The sequence below is a fragment of the Ranitomeya variabilis genome, chromosome 5, assembly GCF_051348905.1.
Source record: "Ranitomeya variabilis isolate aRanVar5 chromosome 5, aRanVar5.hap1, whole genome shotgun sequence".
In the NCBI taxonomy this organism is placed as follows: Eukaryota; Metazoa; Chordata; class Amphibia; order Anura; family Dendrobatidae; genus Ranitomeya; species Ranitomeya variabilis.
The window spans coordinates 340,458,213-340,478,746 of record NC_135236.1 but is presented as its reverse complement, the minus strand read 5'-3'; the positions used below and the strand labels follow the sequence as shown (position 1 = coordinate 340,478,746).

General features: G+C 45.1%; 1 protein-coding gene across 2 annotated transcripts in view; it reads left to right on the top strand.

Annotated features, from left to right (window-relative positions):
• The window catches only part of LAMB4 (laminin subunit beta 4), a 394,745-nt gene that overhangs the window by 327,395 nt on the left and 46,816 nt on the right, over positions 1-20,534 (top strand). The gene's annotated exons all lie outside the window — the stretch shown is intronic.

The window sequence follows — 20,534 nt, the reverse complement described above, 5'->3', positions numbered from 1 at the left end:
GCTGGCGTCGTTTTGGGAAGAATGGTGTACTTTGCACTGTAGGAGGGAAAGTTTAAAAAAAGCTTAAAGGAAGTATTTGAGGATAAAATGACTCTATAAAAAAAGCATAGCACCTTTTAGGGAAAATGCTAAGAAGGAACTCAGAGCACCTTTATTTTGCCTTGACAGCCATATTTCCATCTGTATCGGACCTCCTCTAGGATCAGAAAAGTCAAAGCTGTCAATAATGGGGGCAGAGAATGTTGAAATATCACATTGTACCATTGTTAATACACGTATATGTCTTAATATGCTGGAGTGGAACGCAATGTGTTGTCTCCATATCCCTTACATCTCTAGTACAACACTGCAATATAGTGATATGTGTGGTCGCCGTTTAGTTCTGATATTTTAAATACTTATGTTCCATTTCAATATATAACACGCATGTTTCCTTTTATCCTTTATCCCATTAGAGGTATAAATATTGTACCAGTCACTGCCAGGATCTATCGTGGCGTATACCTCTTTTTTTTGTACACTGCACATGCGCACTTTTATTTTACTCATGGCACACAGACTCATTTACTCCCTTGCGCTTGCCCGCTGCCGTGCCTGGGGGACCTTGGGTGCCGGATCACGTGCGGCCCCACGTGTTTTCCGACGTCACGGCCCTGGTGGTGCGGACACTGGCTGGTAATGCGGTCTCCTTGGTTACGTGATGCACTTTCCGGCCTCGGACATCATCACACATTTCCAGTCACAGTCTTTTTAAAGCACCTTTTATGGTAATAACCCTGACGAAGGTATTCCGAAACGCACGTTGGGGCGGGCACACGAACCACCTGGACCCTCTGTCTTCCACACCTTTCAGGTAAATGGTTGGCTTCCTATTTTCTATGGTATGTTCACTGCAGCTCTAAAGATGAATATTATCATCTATGTACTCTTCCATGGACACCATTGGACTCTATTCCACGCTATGTCTAGGACGCCATTAGGTGTATAGATTCTGTTTCCTGACCTAGATTTACCTGACCAGCTGTTTATATTTATGTTATACTAGATGGTAGCCCGATTCTAATGCATTGGGTATTCTAGAATATGTATAACCCCAAAATAAATACCAATCTTGCGGATATACTCATTTATGGTAAAGTCCCTCATACAGGACGTGCCCATTGCACTCCAATAGGGAAAGGGGGAGGGGCAAAACTCCCAAATCAACATGTATTAATAAATTAGAAAGAGCATAATGCCCCAGAACAAGCAAAAAAACAAAATAGTCAAATAATGATCTTAAATTTTATTAATGTACTACAAAAAAGTTAAAAACACAGTAATATGAGGATATGGTGTATGACAACTGTGTCCACCAACAAAGGACTGCACATATATAAAAGTACAAGGGTACAATCATGGAGCCATATAATGTGCAAAATACAAGTACCGAACAGTATTTGTGCAAAGGCAAATAATATGTATGATGTAAAATAACAGGGGGGGGAGGGAAAAAGTTGCTAGATCACAGGTCAGTAACCAGAATACTCAATAAAGAGAAAATGCCATGCGATCTAACCCTCACCCTATTGCAACTGCCCGAGAATAAAGTAACAGCATAATGAAACAATATGCCCCAGATTGAGCTTACCCATATGTGCAAGGTCCTATGTGCGGTGTCCACAGAAAGAGCCCCGACGCACGTTTCGCGATATGTCGCTTCTTCGGGAGGCTGTATAAGTGTGGCGCAACGAAAGGTGTTTTTATATCATTATGCCAGCTGCTGCTGGTTATCGCTAGTGAATACGGCGCATGCGGACAGACAAATTCGGCAGTAACACGCTCCTTCCGGCCATCCTAGCGGCGCCCAGAGAGGGGAAATGTCCCCGTGACGTCAGACAGTCCGGGCGTCGCTATTGAAGGATGCCGTCCGGAGGCGTGGCTTAGCCGAGGGTCAGTTGCGCATGCGCACCACTAGCGGCCATTTTGGAAGAGGGAAAAGGTGCTGGCAAACCGGGAGTGTAAGTAATATAGCTGTATATTAACCTGGATCATGCTACCGTAAATGGTTTGGTTAAAATCAATCATTTACCATTCACCAGGATAATTCATAAACAATACAAATGCAGCACTTCATGATCTATTTGGCATAAAAACCCAATCCATACATCATAAACATATACACTCTATTATACAGATATTTGGGAAAATGACGAATGTTGCCATTTCTCCTTCTGATTAATAGTCCACGAAGTCTCCCATTGAAGCACATATCCTCTTCCAGATCAGGATGATTAAAGGTGGCGTCACCAGCAGGAAAATATGAAAAAAAAATTTTTAAGTATAAAGCTGAAACCAAAAGAAAAGGCAAAGAAAAAAAATAATGATTAAAAACACAGATTAAAATAAATGAAACAGAGGACAAATGGTGATATTACACCCACTGTACATCTATAAGAATGGGACGAAAGATAATTTTTCGTTAAGGCCATTTGGGGTCATAGTCCCCAGCTGCACTATCCAGCGGCATTCCACTTGTGCTAGCGTGCGTTTAAAGTCTCCGCCCCTATTGCCTAGGTGGACTTTATCAATACCCCGCACCTTAAATGTATCGGGGTTACAGTCATGAAAGGTTTTGAAATGTCTCGGAATAGTTCGAAGTTCCGAGACATCCTCTACGTCCTTAGCTGCCAATATGTCCCTGACATGTTCTCGGACCCTGACGCGCAGTTCCCGAGATGTGAGGCCTACATAAATCAGATCGCACCCACAGGTGGCGTAATACACCACATGGGTGGTGCTACAAGATATATAACTTGTGATCCGATAGTCCCTACCCCCCCCAGCCGCGGAAAAAGAGGTGGTTCTTATGATGTTCCTACAGGCCTTACAGGAGCCGCATGGAAAGCACCCATGTCTCTGTGGTCCTGCCCCAAAAATTCTCGTGGGTGCAGGAACATAGTGACTCCTCACCAATTGATCTTTAAGACTCATCCCTCTTCTTGCTGTAAGAAGGGGGCGATCAGGTAAGATGTCATTTAGGGTGGGCTCAGTTTTCAATACTGACCAGTGTCTCTGCAGAACCTCCCGAACATCATCCCATCTGTTGTTAAAGGTGGAAATAAATCTCAATGGTTGATCTTTCTTCAGAGGGGTAGATCTCGGGGGTCTGCAGAGCAACTGGTCTCTAGGGGAGCTCCTAGCGCGTAAGTAGCCCTTTTTAATGACCCTCCTGCTGTAGCCCCGGTCCCGGAACCGTTCGGTAAGGTCCCGAGCCTGCCGCTCAAAAATACCATCCGCAGAGCAGACCCTCTTCATTCGAAGGAATTGGCCCACTGGTATAGCTCGTATTGTTGACCTGGTGTGGGCTGAGCTGGAATGTAGAAGAGCATTGACCGATGTTTCTTTACGGAATACATCAGTCTGTATAACCCCATCTTCACACCTCGTTATTTTAATATCCAAAAAATCTATATTATCGGTGGCTATTCGATGGGTAAGCCGGATGTTACGGCTATTTTGATTCAATTCACGGATAAAGTCAAGGAGTGCCGGCTCAGGACCCTGCCAAATCAATAACACATCATCAATAAAACGATACCAGCACTGCACATGGGAAGCGGCGCAGGCGCCCTCCCCAAAAACCTCCCTCTCCCAGTACCCGAGAAAGAGGTTAGCGTACGAGGGCGCACACGCCGCGCCCATGGCAGTGCCACGGTTCTGTAAAAAGTAACGATCTTTAAATAGAAAAAAATTTTGTGTTAAAATGAAGTGTAAAAGCTCCAGGACCAGGGCCCGCATCAGGGGGTCAAGGTTACTCATGCTCAAAAAGAACTCTGCCGCCTCCAATCCATCATCATGTTTGATGCTAGAGTAGAGGGACTCTACGTCAATTGTCGCAAACACCATGTCCGACTCCAAAGTAAGGCCATCCAATTTCCTCAGGACGTCCGTAGTATCCCTGACATAGGAGGGGAGCGACTCTACTAGGGGATGCAGGTAGTATTCAATGAATTTGCACACAGGGTCGCATAGCCCTCCTATGCCAGAGACAATCGGACGCCCCGGGGGTTCCACCGGATCCTTGTGGACCTTAGGTAGCAAGTAGAAGGTAGGGACCACCGGATATTCCACAAGGAGGCCCTCAAACACCTTTTTAGATATGATACCCCGCGTCAGGGCCCTATCCAAAATCTCAAATAAGATGCTCGAGAATGCAGATAATGGATTACATGTCAGGGGCATATATGACCCCCGATCCCTCAGCTGACGAAAGGCCTCCCTCTCATACTTAACTGTCGGCCAGACGACCACGTTCCCCCCCTTATCTGCGGGTTTTATAACAATATCCTGCATGGACTTCAATTCCTTCAAGGCCCTACATTGTGCAGAGGTTAGATTGTTACCCCTCTTATCACTTGGAATTTTTTTAAAATCCTCCAACACCAGTTTATTGAAAATATCAATTTGAGGACAAAGTGAAAAGGGGGGGGAACGTGGTACATCTACGCACGACAGAAGCAGGAAAGGTACCTGTGACTGCAGCCGATGGATCCGAATCCCCTGCAAGTTCCTCCAGAGCAGCTAGTGCCTCATATTCCAACGTAGTGTCCGGTCTGAAAGTCTCCAAGGGTTTAGAGTGTAATTTACGCAGGAGAACCTTCCTCAGAAACAATTGCGTATCCTTCATAGCTGTAAAGTAGTTAAATTTATTAGTGGGAACAAAAGTTAATCCTAAGCCCAGAACATTGAGCTGATCCTTAGACAGCACATGATCTGACAAATTGATTACCTCAAGGCGATTAGTGGATTTCGATTTTTTCTCCACAGACTGGGGTGGGGTAACCCTGCGTTTGTTTTTTCCTCTGCGGTTCCCAGCTTTCCCCAATCCTAACCTTTCGGTAAACATGTTATTCACTTGACTGTTACCCACTTGCTCCTCATCCATAGAGGACGCTGACGATAGCGAATTACGATGGGTTGGAAACTTCACTTGGGTGGGCTGTTTCTTCCGCCACCTATATACGTAATTATTTTTGTAATCCGTTACATCCCTCTGATACTTCTTGGTCTTTGATGCAACAATGTCTTTTTCCCATCTTTGAAAATCCCCCTCTAATTCGTCATTAAGTTTGTTCTGGGCAGTCATTGATAAAGTGCTGTATAATGATTCTTGTAAGGAACCAATCTCTTTTTCCACCTCTTGTAAAGAGGTTGTATTCAATTTTATTAATAGTTCCATATACCCTCTCGAGCAGTTGGAAGACAGTTCTTCCCACTCCTTCTTAAGGACTTCATCATCCATAGTGAAGGAGGGGAACACTTGTACCCTTAATCCCCTTGGAATTAAGCCTTTGGCCACATAACGCTCCAAAAACGCCCTATTCCACCAAAGGCGCGTTTTCTTATTGAGTAACAGTTTCAATTTAGTTACAAAGTCCTCTGTTTCTTTAGAATTAAAAGCCACAACCAAGTCATCACCAAATACCTCATCCAGTTTTGTGAGCCACTTTGTTTCACGGGCTCTATGATCCATACGATCAGTAGGCGAAGCTGTGAAAATACACAGTAATAATATAATACCAAAATAAATACCAATCTTGCGGATATACTCATTTATGGTAAAGTCCCTCATACAGGACGTGCCCATTGCACTCCAATAGGGAAAGGGGGAGGGGCAAAACTCCCAAATCAACATGTATTAATAAATTAGAAAGAGCATAATGCCCCAGAACAAGCAAAAAACAAAATAGTCAAATAATGATCTTAAATTTTATTAATGTACTACAAAAAAGTTAAAAACACAGTAATATGAGGATATGGTGTATGACAACTGTGTCCACCAACAAAGGACTGCACATATATAAAAGTACAAGGGTACAATCATGGAGCCATATAATGTGCAAAATACAAGTACCGAACAGTATTTGTGCAAAGGCAAATAATATGTATGATGTAAAATAACAGGGGGGGAGGGAAAAAGTTGCTAGATCACAGGTCAGTAACCAGAATACTCAATAAAGAGAAAATGCCATGCGATCTAACCCTCACCCTATTGCAACTGCCCGAGAATAAAGTAACAGCATAATGAAACAATATGCCCCAGATTGAGCTTACCCATATGTGCAAGGTCCTATGTGCGGTGTCCACAGAAAGAGCCCCGACGCACGTTTCGCGATATGTCGCTTCTTCGGGAGGCTGTATAAGTGTGGCGCAACGAAAGGTGTTTTTATATCATTATGCCAGCTGCTGCTGGTTATCGCTAGTGAATACGGCGCATGCGGACAGACAAATTCGGCAGTAACACGCTCCTTCCGGCCATCCTAGCGGCGCCCAGAGAGGGGAAATGTCCCCGTGACGTCAGACAGTCCGGGCGTCGCTATTGAAGGATGCCGTCCGGAGGCGTGGCTTAGCCGAGGGTCAGTTGCGCATGCGCACCACTAGCGGCCATTTTGGAAGAGGGAAAAGGTGCTGGCAAACCGGGAGTGTAAGTAATATAGCTGTATATTAACCTGGATCATGCTACCGTAAATGGTTTGGTTAAAATCAATCATTTACCATTCACCAGGATAATTCATAAACAATACAAATGCAGCACTTCATGATCTATTTGGCATAAAAACCCAATCCATACATCATAAACATATACACTCTATTATACAGATATTTGGGAAAATGACGAATGTTGCCATTTCTCCTTCTGATTAATAGTCCACGAAGTCTCCCATTGAAGCACATATCCTCTTCCAGATCAGGATGATTAAAGGTGGCGTCACCAGCAGGTAAATATGAAAAAAAAATTTTTAAGTATAAAGCTGAAACCAAAAGAAAAGGCAAAGAAAAAAAATAATGATTAAAAACACAGATTAAAATAAATGAAACAGAGGACAAATGGTGATATTACACCCACTGTACATCTATAAGAATGGGACGAAAGATAATTTTTCGTTAAGGCCATTTGGGGTCATAGTCCCCAGCTGCACTATCCAGCGGCATTCCACTTGTGCTAGCGTGCGTTTAAAGTCTCCGCCCCTATTGCCTAGGTGGACTTTATCAATACCCCGCACCTTAAATGTATCGGGGTTACAGTCATGAAAGGTTTTGAAATGTCTCGGAATAGTTCGAAGTTCCGAGACATCCTCTACGTCCTTAGCTGCCAATATGTCCCTGACATGTTCTCGGACCCTGACGCGCAGTTCCCGAGATGTGAGGCCTACATAAATCAGATCGCACCCACAGGTGGCGTAATACACCACATGGGTGGTGCTACAAGATATATAACTTGTGATCCGATAGTCCCTACCCCCCCCCCAGCCGCGGAAAAAGAGGTGGTTCTTATGATGTTCCTACAGGCCTTACAGGAGCCGCATGGAAAGCACCCATGTCTCTGTGGTCCTGCCCCAAAAATTCTCGTGGGTGCAGGAACATAGTGACTCCTCACCAATTGATCTTTAAGACTCATCCCTCTTCTTGCTGTAAGAAGGGGGCGATCAGGTAAGATGTCATTTAGGGTGGGCTCAGTTTTCAATACTGACCAGTGTCTCTGCAGAACCTCCCGAACATCATCCCATCTGTTGTTAAAGGTGGAAATAAATCTCAATGGTTGATCTTTCTTCAGAGGGGTAGATCTCGGGGGTCTGCAGAGCAACTGGTCTCTAGGGGAGCTCCTAGCGCGTAAGTAGCCCTTTTTAATGACCCTCCTGCTGTAGCCCCGGTCCCGGAACCGTTCGGTAAGGTCCCGAGCCTGCCGCTCAAAAATACCATCCGCAGAGCAGACCCTCTTCATTCGAAGGAATTGGCCCACTGGTATAGCTCGTATTGTTGACCTGGTGTGGGCTGAGCTGGAATGTAGAAGAGCATTGACCGATGTTTCTTTACGGAATACATCAGTCTGTATAACCCCATCTTCACACCTCGTTATTTTAATATCCAAAAAATCTATATTATCGGTGGCTATTCGATGGGTAAGCCGGATGTTACGGCTATTTTGATTCAATTCACGGATAAAGTCAAGGAGTGCCGGCTCAGGACCCTGCCAAATCAATAACACATCATCAATAAAACGATACCAGCACTGCACATGGGAAGCGGCGCAGGCGCCCTCCCCAAAAACCTCCCTCTCCCAGTACCCGAGAAAGAGGTTAGCGTACGAGGGCGCACACGCCGCGCCCATGGCAGTGCCACGGTTCTGTAAAAAGTAACGATCTTTAAATAGAAAAAAATTTTGTGTTAAAATGAAGTGTAAAAGCTCCAGGACCAGGGCCCGCATCAGGAGGTCAAGGTTACTCATGCTCAAAAAGAACTCTGCCGCCTCCAATCCATCATCATGTTTGATGCTAGAGTAGAGGGACTCTACGTCAATTGTCGCAAACACCATGTCCGACTCCAAAGTAAGGCCATCCAATTTCCTCAGGACGTCCGTAGTATCCCTGACATAGGAGGGGAGCGACTCTACTAGGGGATGCAGGTAGTATTCAATGAATTTGCACACAGGGTCGCATAGCCCTCCTATGCCAGAGACAATCGGACGCCCCGGGGGTTCCACCGGATCCTTGTGGACCTTAGGTAGCAAGTAGAAGGTAGGGACCACCGGATATTCCACAAGGAGGCCCTCAAACACCTTTTTAGATATGATACCCCGCGTCAGGGCCCTATCCAAAATCTCAAATAAGATGCTCGAGAATGCAGATAATGGATTACATGTCAGGGGCATATATGACTCCCGATCCCTCAGCTGACGAAAGGCCTCCCTCTCATACTTAACTGTCGGCCAGACGACCACGTTCCCCCCCTTATCTGCGGGTTCTAGAATATGTATGTAGTTTATTTATGAAGATTTTAGAATAATACATTGAATACACAGGATTCGGCCAACAGCGACCAATTAGCGAAGCGTGGTTCAAATCCCACGCCAATTCACGGCCGGGCTGCGTCTGTCGCTGATTGTTCGCGGCCAGCCACGTAGTATATAGCACAGCCACGTAGTATATTGCACAGCCACGTAGTATATAGCACAGCCACGTAGTATATAGCACAGCTCAAGGAGTATATAGCACAGCCCATGGAGTATATAGCACAGCCACGTAGTATATAGCACAGCCCAAGGAGTATATAGCACAGTCCATGGAGTGTATAACAGCCCACATAGCATATAACACAGCCACGTAGTTTATAACAGCCCACGTAGCATATAACACAGCTCACGTAGTATATAACAGCCCACACACGCAGTATATAACACAGCCCACAGTGTATAACACAGCCCATGTAGTGTATAACACAGCCCTTGTAGTGTATAACACAGCCCACGTAGTATATAGCACAGCCCACATAGTATATAGCACAAACAAAAATGTCCATAAACATAATACTGCTACTCACAGGGTTCCTATATAGCACAGCCCACGTAGTATATAACAGCCCATGTAGTGTATAACACAGCCACATAGTATAAAGCACAGCCCACGTAGTATATAGCACAGCTCACGCAGTATATTGCACAGCCACTTGGTATATTGCACAGCCACGTAGTATATTGCACAGCCCACGTAGTATATAGCAATGTGGGCATCATATCCCTGTTAAAAAAAGAATTAAAATAAAACATATTTATATACTCACCTTCCGTTGGCCCCCGGATCCAGGCGAAGCATTTACCGATGCTCCTCGTGCGCTCCGGTCCCAAGAGTGTATTGCGGTCTCGCGAGATCGCAATGCATGGCGCAGTCACCGGAGTGTCGCAAGGAGTGAGAAAGGCCTGTTCTGGATCCAAGGGGCCGACGGACGGTGAGTATATAACTATTTTTTATTTTTTTTATTATTTTTAACATTAGATCTTTTTACTATTGATGCTGCATAGGCAGCATCAATAGTAAAAAGTTGGTCACACAGGGTTAATAGCAGCGTTAACGGAGTGCGTTACACCGTGGCATAACGCGGTCCGTTAACGCTGCCATTAACCCTGTGTGAGCGCTGACTGGAGGGGAGTATGGAGAGGGCACTGACTGCGGGAAGTAAGGAGCGGCCATTTTGCCACCGGACTGTGCCTGTCGCTGATTGGTCATGGCTGTTTTGCTGCGACCAATCAGCGACTTGGGATTTCCGTGACAGAAAGAAAGACAGACGGAAGGACAGACAGAAAGACGGAAGTGACCCTTAGACAATTATATAGTAGATTTTGGATTGTACCGCTATATCTGTTACTTTGTATTTAACTAGTTTTGTGGATTACCCTGTGGTCCAGTGTGCTCCCAGTATGCAGTTCGTGTTGTAGCACATGTTTGTTCACGCATATCCTTGCCTATCATATGTTTACAATAAAGCAATTTTATATTTTTTCACAATTTTGGACCCTGTGTCTTTGGATTCCATTCCTCCCCCCTTCATCCCCACTTTCTGTAGTTTCTGCATAGAGATGAAGTTCACTTGACAACATGTAGCGTACAGCATGTTTAAAAGAAAGGAGACACCAGGTATCCATTAGCATGACTCATCAGGCTAAAAATATCACTTTTGGTATAGTTTTTTCATGTTTAACACAGTTTTGCATTCTAAAAAATATTCTTTAATTTTTTTGATCTTTTAATAGTGCAGATAGTGCACTTTAAATCTGTGTTATTTACATGGTCCTTAATTTGCTCCCCCTATGCCTTGCACAAGATCTTCCGGCATGTACACAACCATCCTCAGCCACTCCAGCCCCTGCTCATTGCCTCTGACCGCTAAGCTCATGGAATGGGATACTGTGTTGTCCCTAATAACAATGGGGCACTGTGAGATGAGATACTGTACTGTCCTTAATAACAATGCGGCACAGTGGCTCATCTAGTGAAGGGATTCTGTGGCTAGTAATGTAATGTAGCTCTGTGGCTAGTGGGGTTTTGTGGATACATTAAGCAGGGGGCAATATAAATGGCAACACAATGGTACACACAGTGTGGCTAGTAGATATTGACTTTCATGTATTACTTTGTCTGTGGTATGTCAACTAAATATCTCCTATTGGATATCTACAATAAAAAAATGGCTTTCCTATTTTTCTGCTTCTAACTATTGCTGCATATTGTGTACCAAAGCATTTTATCATCCAAAAAGTACTGTACTTGGTAATTTTGTTAGCCATTTACATTGGTCGTCAGATGAGGCTAAGGTTATTGAAGGCTTCATTTTGGCCAAAAATTTCTTATTCTGATGGAATTCTTATATTTTTAAATGACTGAAAAAAAGGATTGTGATTGACATAGAAAGATCATGTTATTTCCAAATAAACTATGCATAGATTAAATGGTACATACAGGTGCTTACCCTCCTTGTGGAGTGTGTCAAAGACTTCTTTCTGAACATCTGTCAAGTCAGCAGTCTTCCCCATGATTGTGGAGCCTACTGTAACAGACTAAGGGACCTTTCTAAACGCTTAGGAAGCCTTTGCAAGTGTTTTTGTTAATTATTCTAATTTACTGAGATAATGACTTTTGGGTTTTCATTAGCTATAAGCCATAATCATCCTCATTGACAGAAATAAACACTTGAAATAGATCACTCTGTTTGTAATGACTTTATATAATATATGGGTTTCACTTTTTGTGTTGAAGAACTGAAATAAATTAACTTTTTGATCACCTAATTTTGTGAGAAGAACCTGTATTTAGCAAATATAGGAAGAGCAAAGCGGCAGACAAAATCCCAAGCTGAATGTGGCCAAAGCTGAACAGGCATCCATAAACAGCAGCTTGGATTTTGTTGATGCACTTTGAAGACAAGCCCTAAATTTCGACAGTTTGTAAAGGCAGAGATTCCAATAATGATGTGGTAGATACTACATATCCAATTTATGCACTATAGCTCAGCTGTCAAATCCTACACTTTATTACTTTTCCTGCCTGTCTGCAAATAATGCATAAAACAGACATCCATCTACTATATCATAAATGTTTATACGAAGAAAGTACTTTTCCTTGATAGTTGGCTTTAAATGGTAGATCAACAAGGCGAGAATGTAAAACTGCCGGCTTAATTTTACAATATTACTACATACCTTATAGAAGCACATGTAATTCCTAAAACAAGTAGATACGCATACTACGTAGCTAAACCACAGACCCATACGCTGGGAAATTCCCATAATATAGGATGTGTATGGTGGGTGAATGAACAATGAGAACATAATATTCGGTAGAAGAGGCTGATTATTCCAATTACATGCAGACATCTGTTTCCCATAGTGGCTTGACATATTTTGATGTGAACCAGTTTCTCATAGCTAAATGCATAACTTGGATGAGATTTAGTTTTACAAGAATTTGAGGCTCACGAGAGGGTGTATGTTTTAAGTACGCTTTTCTTTCTCTTACCCTCCTGCTGTTCATTCTTGTTTTACTTTTTTGCCTGAAATACGATGGAATTAAAATGGAGAGATGTCCATGGGGTAGTGTTTATTCCCGTGGAGAGTGTCAAGTCGACGTAAGAAGACTTATAATCCATTCAATACCCCTGTGGGAATTTAAATATGTAAATATCTGCTTCAGAGAGGAGGAGGACTGAAAAGTATGTGCTATATGTTGGATGTAGTAATTCTACAAGTCAATACCAACCCAATAATGAGCTTTGCCACTTGACTAAGGAAAAGAAGTCAAACTAGAAACTCTATTTGCAGATACATGTTTTGGGGTGTGTGCCCCTCATCAGTGCAAAGCAGTAGGGTTTATTTGACTTTTAGGATTGCTATGTAATAGTATGTAGGTACTGAGTGTGTCACCATGGAACAGACAGACCAACAGTTGAGGGGTTTAATAACATGAATCAGGTTCTCCTTGCAGGGAGGAAGCAGTAGAATATAACTAACAATAAAACAGTGCAAAAATATGGGAGTCAAACAGTGTAACAGAAGTAAGCAGGATTTCTTGAGAAAAAGAACACTTATCAGTCTGATGAGGACTTGCTTGAAGGGTCGTCTTCTCCAACGTAGGCGAAGAGAGACAGCGGCACTTGTGGTCCCTCTGTGTCCGTGGGCTGAGTAGTCTATAGGAACCCGCTGCCTGGGGTTTTGAGAGCTAATGTGATATGCACAGGCTCTGAAAAAGAACACTTATCAGTCTGATGAGGACTTGCTTGAAGGGTCGTCTTCTCCAACGTAGGCACCGAGAAACAGCGGCACTTGTCTCCCCTCTGCTGTCCGTGGGCTGAGTAGTCTCTAGGAGCCCGCTGCCTGGGGTTTCAGGAGTTAATATGATATGCACAGGCTCTGAGTCTTTAGCTTTTACAGCACAGCCTATCCCGGGAAAACGATGGTCAGTCTAATATTAAGTCTCTCACCAGGATTCAAGGGCTCTGCACTGACACCGTGGGTAACAGGTGTCACAGTCTCTGTACTGATATCGTGAGTAGCAGGGGGTCACAGTCTCTGCATGGGCCAATGTCTCTGCATGGGTCCAAAGTGCCCCTCACCAGTCACAGCAGAGTCCGCTTTCATGTACTCACAAGATGCAGTCTTTCTGAGCAATCTCCCTGTATTTCTCCTCTAACCAGGAACTCTCTCTCCCGGAGCGCAGCTGCGCCCTGCTCTGACCGCTGCTCTGCTCTCCCGCATCTTTCCCGCTCTCTGCCCGGCTTCCTTCCTGTCCCAGTCTCTAAGTCTGCCCCCTGGGGAACCTGTAGCACAGCTCAATGGTTCAAGGCACGGAGCCGAGAAGGTAACCGCCCCCGGACTTTTCTTGTGCTTCACCTCCTTACATTCCCCCCTCTTTCTGCTCGCCATTCCACGGGGTGAGATTTTCAGGAGTTCCCGTTGGCAATCTTCCCGTCCTTGTACAATCTGCTGCCAGATGAACTCGTCCTGATTGTAATGAACAGGGGGTACACCAGCCATTGAACGTTCAGAGCATCTCAAATCAGCAGGAGCGGTGGTGTCAACTGCTGTAGGAGGAGTCGAGGTTTCCTTCGATACGTTGGTAGTTTCAGGCACCAGCCCTGTTTCTGGGTTCCCTGGGAGAGATTGGGAGTCTTCCTCATCTTCCACATCTGCATTGATCACTGGCACAGCCGGTGGGGGCGCTGGAGCCAATTGGACTGATTCAGGATCTTGAGACAAACATGGACGCAACATATTCCTGTGCAGTTTGCGGGTGGGAGTCCCCTCTTCCATTTCGGGCTGGACCTCATAAACGGGACCCCTGTTGTGATTCGGTTCGTGGGCTCCCCCGGTGGTCTCTTGTGGTACTGGTGTCCTGCAAGCTTTGCCTTCTCAGTTCACCTGTTCCTATCAGGATGTGGGAGTATCCTATTTATCCTTGCTCCTCAGTCATTCTAATGCTGGCCATCAATGTATCCAGAGTGATTCTGTTGCATGTTCCTGCTCCCAGTTTTCTGCTCAGCTAAGTTGGACACTTTAGTCCTTTAGTCTATTTTTGTATGTTTTGTCCAGTTTGCACTTATGTGAATCTCTGCAGCTGGAAGCTCTTGTTGGGCTGAAATTACCACTCCAGTGGCATGAGTTGTCACATGAGTTAAGGTAATTTCAGGATGGTGTTTTGAAGGGTTTTGCAGCTGACCGCGAAGTCCTCTGTTGTATCTTTCTGCTATTTAGTTAGCGGGCCTCTCTGTGCTAAATCTGCTTTCATACTACGTGTGTCTTTTCATCTGCTCTCACCGTTATTATATGTGGGGGGCTGCTATCTCCTGTGGGGACATTCTCTGGAGGCAAGCCAGGACTGTGTTTTCTTCTACCAGGGGTAGTTAGTTCTCCGGCTGGCGCGCGGCATCTAGAGACAATGCAGGAATGCCCCCTGGCTACTTCTAGTGTGGTGTGTAGGTTTAGCATCGCGGTCAGCTCTAGTTTCCATCACCCGAGAGCTTGTCCGTTTAGTCTATGCTTCTGATGTTTCCTTGCCATTGGAAACCATAACAGTATGGCCAGCCCAAAATGTTTAATCTATAGGCTGAAGCAGGAGAGAAAAGGAACTGTGTGAAACCTTTTTTTTTTTTTTTTTTTCCTTCCTCTGAAGTTGCACTCCAGCTCTAATTGCAGTCTCCTGTTTTCCTCTCCTCTTAACCCCTGAATGGCTTAGACTTTATCTGTTGAAATATGGATCCCCAGAGTCTGGCTACCAATTTGAATAATCTTGCCTCTAAAGTTCAGAATATACAAGATTTTTTGTTACATGCTCCTCGGTCTGAACCTAAAATTCCTATACCGGAGTTTTTTTCTGGAGATCGATCTTGTTTTCTAAATTTTAAATACAATTGTAAATTGTTTCTTTCGCTGAGATCTCATTCTGCTGGAGATCCTGCCCAGCAAGTAAAAATTGTTATTTCTTTACTGCGGGGTGACCCCCAAAATTGGGCATTTTCATTGGCACCAGGGGATCCTGCGTTGCTCAATGTGGATGCGTTTTTTCTGGCTTTGGGGTTGCTTTATGAGGAACCAAATTTGGAGATTCAGGCTGAGAAAGCCCTAATAGCCCTCTCTCAGGGGCAAGATGAAGCCGAAATACATTGCCAAAAATTTCGAAAATGGTCTGTGCTTACTCAGTGGAATGAGTGCGCTCTGGCGGCAATTTTCAGAGAAGGTCTCTCTGATGCTGTAAAAGACGTCATGGTGGGGTTTCCTGCGCCTACTGGTCTGAATGAGTCCATGACAATGGCAATTCAGATTGATCGGCGTTTACGGGAACGCAAACCTGTGCACCAGTTGGCGGTGTCTTCTGAAGAGGCACCACAGAGTATGCAATGTGATAGCTTTCTGTCCAGAAGCGAACGACAGATTTATAGGCGCAAAAATCATTTGTGCTTCTATTGTGGAAATTCTACTCATGTTATATCAGCATGCTCTAAACGAACAAAGAAAGTTGATAAATCCTCTGCTATTGGCACTTTGCAGTCCAAGTTTATTTTGTCTGTAACTCTAATTTGTTCGTTATCTTCTATTGTTGCGGATGCGTATGTGGATTCTGGCGCCGCTTTGAGTCTTATGGATTGGTCCTTTGCCAGGCGCTGTGGGTTTGATCTAGAGCCTCTGGAAGTTCCTATACCTTTAAAGGGTATTGATTCTACACCATTGGCTAGTAATAAACCACAATACTGGACACAAGTGACTATGCGTATGACTCCAGACCATCAAGAGGTGATTCGCTTCCTTGTACTGTATAATCTACATGATGTGTTGGTGCTGGGATTGCCATGGTTGCAAACTCATAACACAGTCCTTGACTGGAAAACAATGTCTGTACTAAGCTGGGGATGTCAGGGAAATCATGGGGACACCTCTTTGGTCTCCATTGCTTCATCTACTCCCTCTGAAATTCCTGAGTTTTTGTCTGATTATCGTGAGGTTTTTGAGGAATCTACTCTTAATTCTCTTCCTCCTCACAGAGATTGCGATTGCGCCATAGATTTGATCCCTGGCAGTAAATTTCCTAAGGGTCGTCTATTCAATCTGTCTGTACCTGAACATGCTGCCATGCGAGAGTATATTAGGGAGTCCTTGGAAAAGGGACATATTCGTCCTTCTTCGTCTCCTCTTGGAGCGGGGTTCTTTTTCGTAGCTAAAAGCGATGGTTCTTTGAGACCTTGTATTGATTATAGACTCTTGAATAAGATCACAGTCAAGTATCAGTATCCTTTGCCATTGCTGACAGATTTATTTGCTCGCATTGAGGGGGCGAAGTGGTTCTCTAAGATTGATCTTCGCGGTGCGTATAATTTGGTGCGAATTAAGCAGGGGGATGAGTGGAAAACCGCATTTAATACGCCCGAGGGCCATTTTGAGTATTTGGTGATGCCTTTTGGTCTGTCAAATGCCCCTTCGGTCTTTCAGTCTTTTATGCACAATATTTTCCGTGAATATCTGGATAAATTTATGATTGTGTATTTGGACGATATCTTGATTTTTTCGGATGACTGGGAATCTCATGTTCAACAAGTTAGGAGGGTTTTTCAGGTTTTGCGGACCAATTCTCTGTTTGTTAAAGGTTCAAAGTGTGTTTTTGGGGTTCAGAAGATTTCTTTTTTGGGGTACATTTTTTCCCCCTCTTCTATTGAGATGGATCCTGTGAAGGTTCGGGCTATTTGTGACTGGACGCAACCGACTTCTCTTAAGGGCCTTCAGAAATTTTTGGGCTTTGCTAACTTTTATCGTCGATTCATAACTGGTTTTTCTAGCGTTGTCAGGCCTTTGACTGATTTGACTAAAAAGGGTGCTGATGTTGCAGATTGGTCTCCTGCTGCTGTGGAGGCCTTTCGGGAGCTTAAGCGCCGTTTTTCTTCTGCTCCGGTGTTGTGCCAGCCTGATGTTTCTCTTCCTTTTCAGGTGGAAGTTGATGCTTCCGAGATCGGAGCGGGGGCGGTTTTGTCGCAGAAAAGTTCAGATTGTTCAGTGATGAGACCTTGTGCGTTCTTTTCTCGAAAATTTTCGCCCGCCGAGCGAAATTATGACGTCGGTAATCGGGAGCTTTTGGCGATGAAGTGGGCATTTGAGGAGTGGCATCATTGGCTTGAGGGTGCTAAACATCAGGTGGTGGTCTTGACTGATCACAAAAATTTGATTTATCTTGAGTCGGCCAGACGTCTGAATCCTAGACAGGCGCGCTGGTCGTTGTTTTTCTCCCGGTTTAATTTTGTGGTTTCGTATCTGCCAGGTACTAAGAATGTGAAGGCGGATGCCCTTTCTAGGAGTTTTGAACCTGATTCCCCTGGTGATTCTAAACCTACGGGTATACTTAAGGATGGGGTGATATTGTCTGCTGTCTTCCCAGACCTGCGACGTGCTTTACAAGAGTTTCAGGCGGATCGGCCTGATCGTTGTCCGCCTGGTAGATTGTTTGTGCCGGATGAGTGGACCAATAGAGTCATCTCGGAGGTTCATTCTTCTGCGTTGGCAGGTCATCCGGGAATTTTTGGTACCAGAGATTTGGTGGCTAGGTCCTTCTGGTGGCCTTCCCTGTCTCGGGACGTGCGTACTTTTGTGCAGTCTTGCGATGTTTGTGCTCGGGCCAAGCCTTGTTGTTCTCGGGCTAGTGGGTTGTTGTTGCCCTTGCCTGTTCCTAAGAGGCCTTGGACACACATCTCTATGGATTTTATTTCTGATCTCCCTGTTTCTCAGAAGATGTCCGTCATTTGGGTGGTGTGTGACCGCTTTTCTAAGATGGTTCATTTGGTGCCCTTGCCCAAGCTGCCTTCCTCATCTGAGTTGGTGCCCCTGTTTTTTCAGAATGTGGTTCGGCTGCATGGTATTCCGGAGAATATCGTTTCCGACAGGGGATCCCAGTTTGTGTCCAGATTTTGGCGGGCGTTTTGTGCCAGGATGGGCATTGATTTGTCTTTTTCGTCTGCATTTCATCCCCAGACAAATGGCCAGACGGAACGTACTAATCAGACCTTGGAGACTTATTTGAGGTGTTTCGTGTCTGCTGATCAGGATGACTGGGTCTCCTTTTTGCCGTTGGCTGAGTTTGCCCTTAATAATCGGGCCAGTTCTGCCACTTTGGTCTCCCCTTTCTTTTGCAATTCAGGGTTCCATCCTCGTTTTTCATCTGGTCAGGTGGAGTCTTCGGATTGTCCTGGAGTGGATACCATGGTGGATAGGTTGCATCGTATTTGGGGGCAGGTGGTGGACAATTTGGAGTTGTCCCAGGAGAAGACTCAACGTTTTGCTAATCGCCATCGTCGTGTTGGTCCTCGTCTTCGTGTTGGGGACTTGGTGTGGTTGTCCTCCCGTTTTGTCCCTATGAGGGTCTCTTCTCCTAAGTTTAAGCCTCGGTTCATCGGTCCTTATAAGATTTTGGAAATTCTTAACCCTGTGTCTTTTCGTTTGGACCTCCCAGCATCCTTTGCTATCCATAATGTCTTCCATCGGTCATTATTGCGGAGGTATGAGGTACCACTTGTGCCTTCTGTTGAGCCTCCTGCTCCTGTGCTGGTTGAGGGTGAATTGGAGTACGTGGTGGAGAAAATCTTGGACTCCCGTGTTTCCAGACGGAGACTTCAATATCTGGTGAAATGGAAGGGCTACGGTCAAGAGGATAATTCTTGGGTTACAGCTTCTGATGTTCATGCTTCTGATTTGGTCCGTGCCTTTCATAGGGCTCATCCAGATCGCCCTGGTGGTTCTTGTGAGGGTTTGGTGCCCCCTCCTTAAGGGGGGGGTACTGTTGTGATTCGGTTCGTGGGCTCCCCCGGTGGTCTCTTGTGGTACTGGTGTCCTGCAAGCTTTGCCTTCTCAGTTCACCTGTTCCTATCAGGATGTGGGAGTATCCTATTTATCCTTGCTCCTCAGTCATTCTAATGCTGGCCATCAATGTATCCAGAGTGATTCTGTTGCATGTTCCTGCTCCCAGTTTTCTGCTCAGCTAAGTTGGACACTTTAGTCCTTTAGTCTATTTTTGTATGTTTTGTCCAGTTTGCACTTATGTGAATCTCTGCAGCTGGAAGCTCTTGTTGGGCTGAAATTACCACTCCAGTGGCATGAGTTGTCACATGAGTTAAGGTAATTTCAGGATGGTGTTTTGAAGGACTTTGCGAAGTCCTCTGTTGTATCTTTCTGCTATTTAGTTAGCGGGCCTCTCTGTGCTAAATCTGCTTTCATACTACGTGTGTCTTTTCATCTGCTCTCACCGTTATTATATGTGGGGGGCTGCTATCTCCTGTGGAGACATTCTCTGGAGGCAAGCCAGGACTGTGTTTTCTTCTACCAGGGGTAGTTAGTTCTCCGGCTGGCGCGCGGCATCTAGAGACAACGCAGGAATGCCCCCTGGCTACTTCTAGTGTGGTGTGTAGGTTTAGCATCGCGGTCAGCTCTAGTTTCCATCACCCGAGAGCTTGTCCGTTTAGTCTATGCTTCTGATGTTTCCTTGCCATTGGAAACCATAACAGACCCCGTTGCCGAGCCGCCACTTCACTTGGTATGGCCTTTTCTCCCACCGGTACTCTAGTTTGTTGTGTGGGCGCTTTTCCCTCACTAAGACTCGGTCTCCAGGCTGCAGGGCTGTCCCCTTTTGAGGAGCTACCTGGGGATGCTCCAATTCTTGCAGCCAGTTCTGCACTAGATGTTGAATTGTCCTCAGCTGACGACGATGTTCTTGAACCCAGGAGTACACCCCCGTCCGTGGGTAGTCCTCCTTGGGTTCCAGCTCCAGCTCTGCCAGCCCCTTCCCGAGTTGGCCAAAGAACAAAGAGTAGGGGGTGAATCCGGTGGTGCTGTGTTTCCGATTGTTAAACGCCCACACCAATTCAGGGACAGACTCAGTCCACTTCGCCTTCTGGTCCTCTTCCAGGGTCCTCAGCATTTGAATCAGAGTGTGGTTAAATCTTTCACAAGCTCCATTCCACTGTGGATGATAAGGGGTGGTCCGGGACTTATCGATTTTGTATAGCTGGTGCAGCTCCTCCTTCACTCTTCCGAGGAAGCAGGCCCCTTGATCAGAATGGATGCGCTTGGGACACCCGTACACCTGTATGAAGTGTTTGCAAATTGCGTGAGCAGCAGACTTGGCAGTCTGGTCCCACGTGGGCGTCACTACGGCAAATTTAGTTAAGTGGTCTATCATCACTAAACAATGCTCATA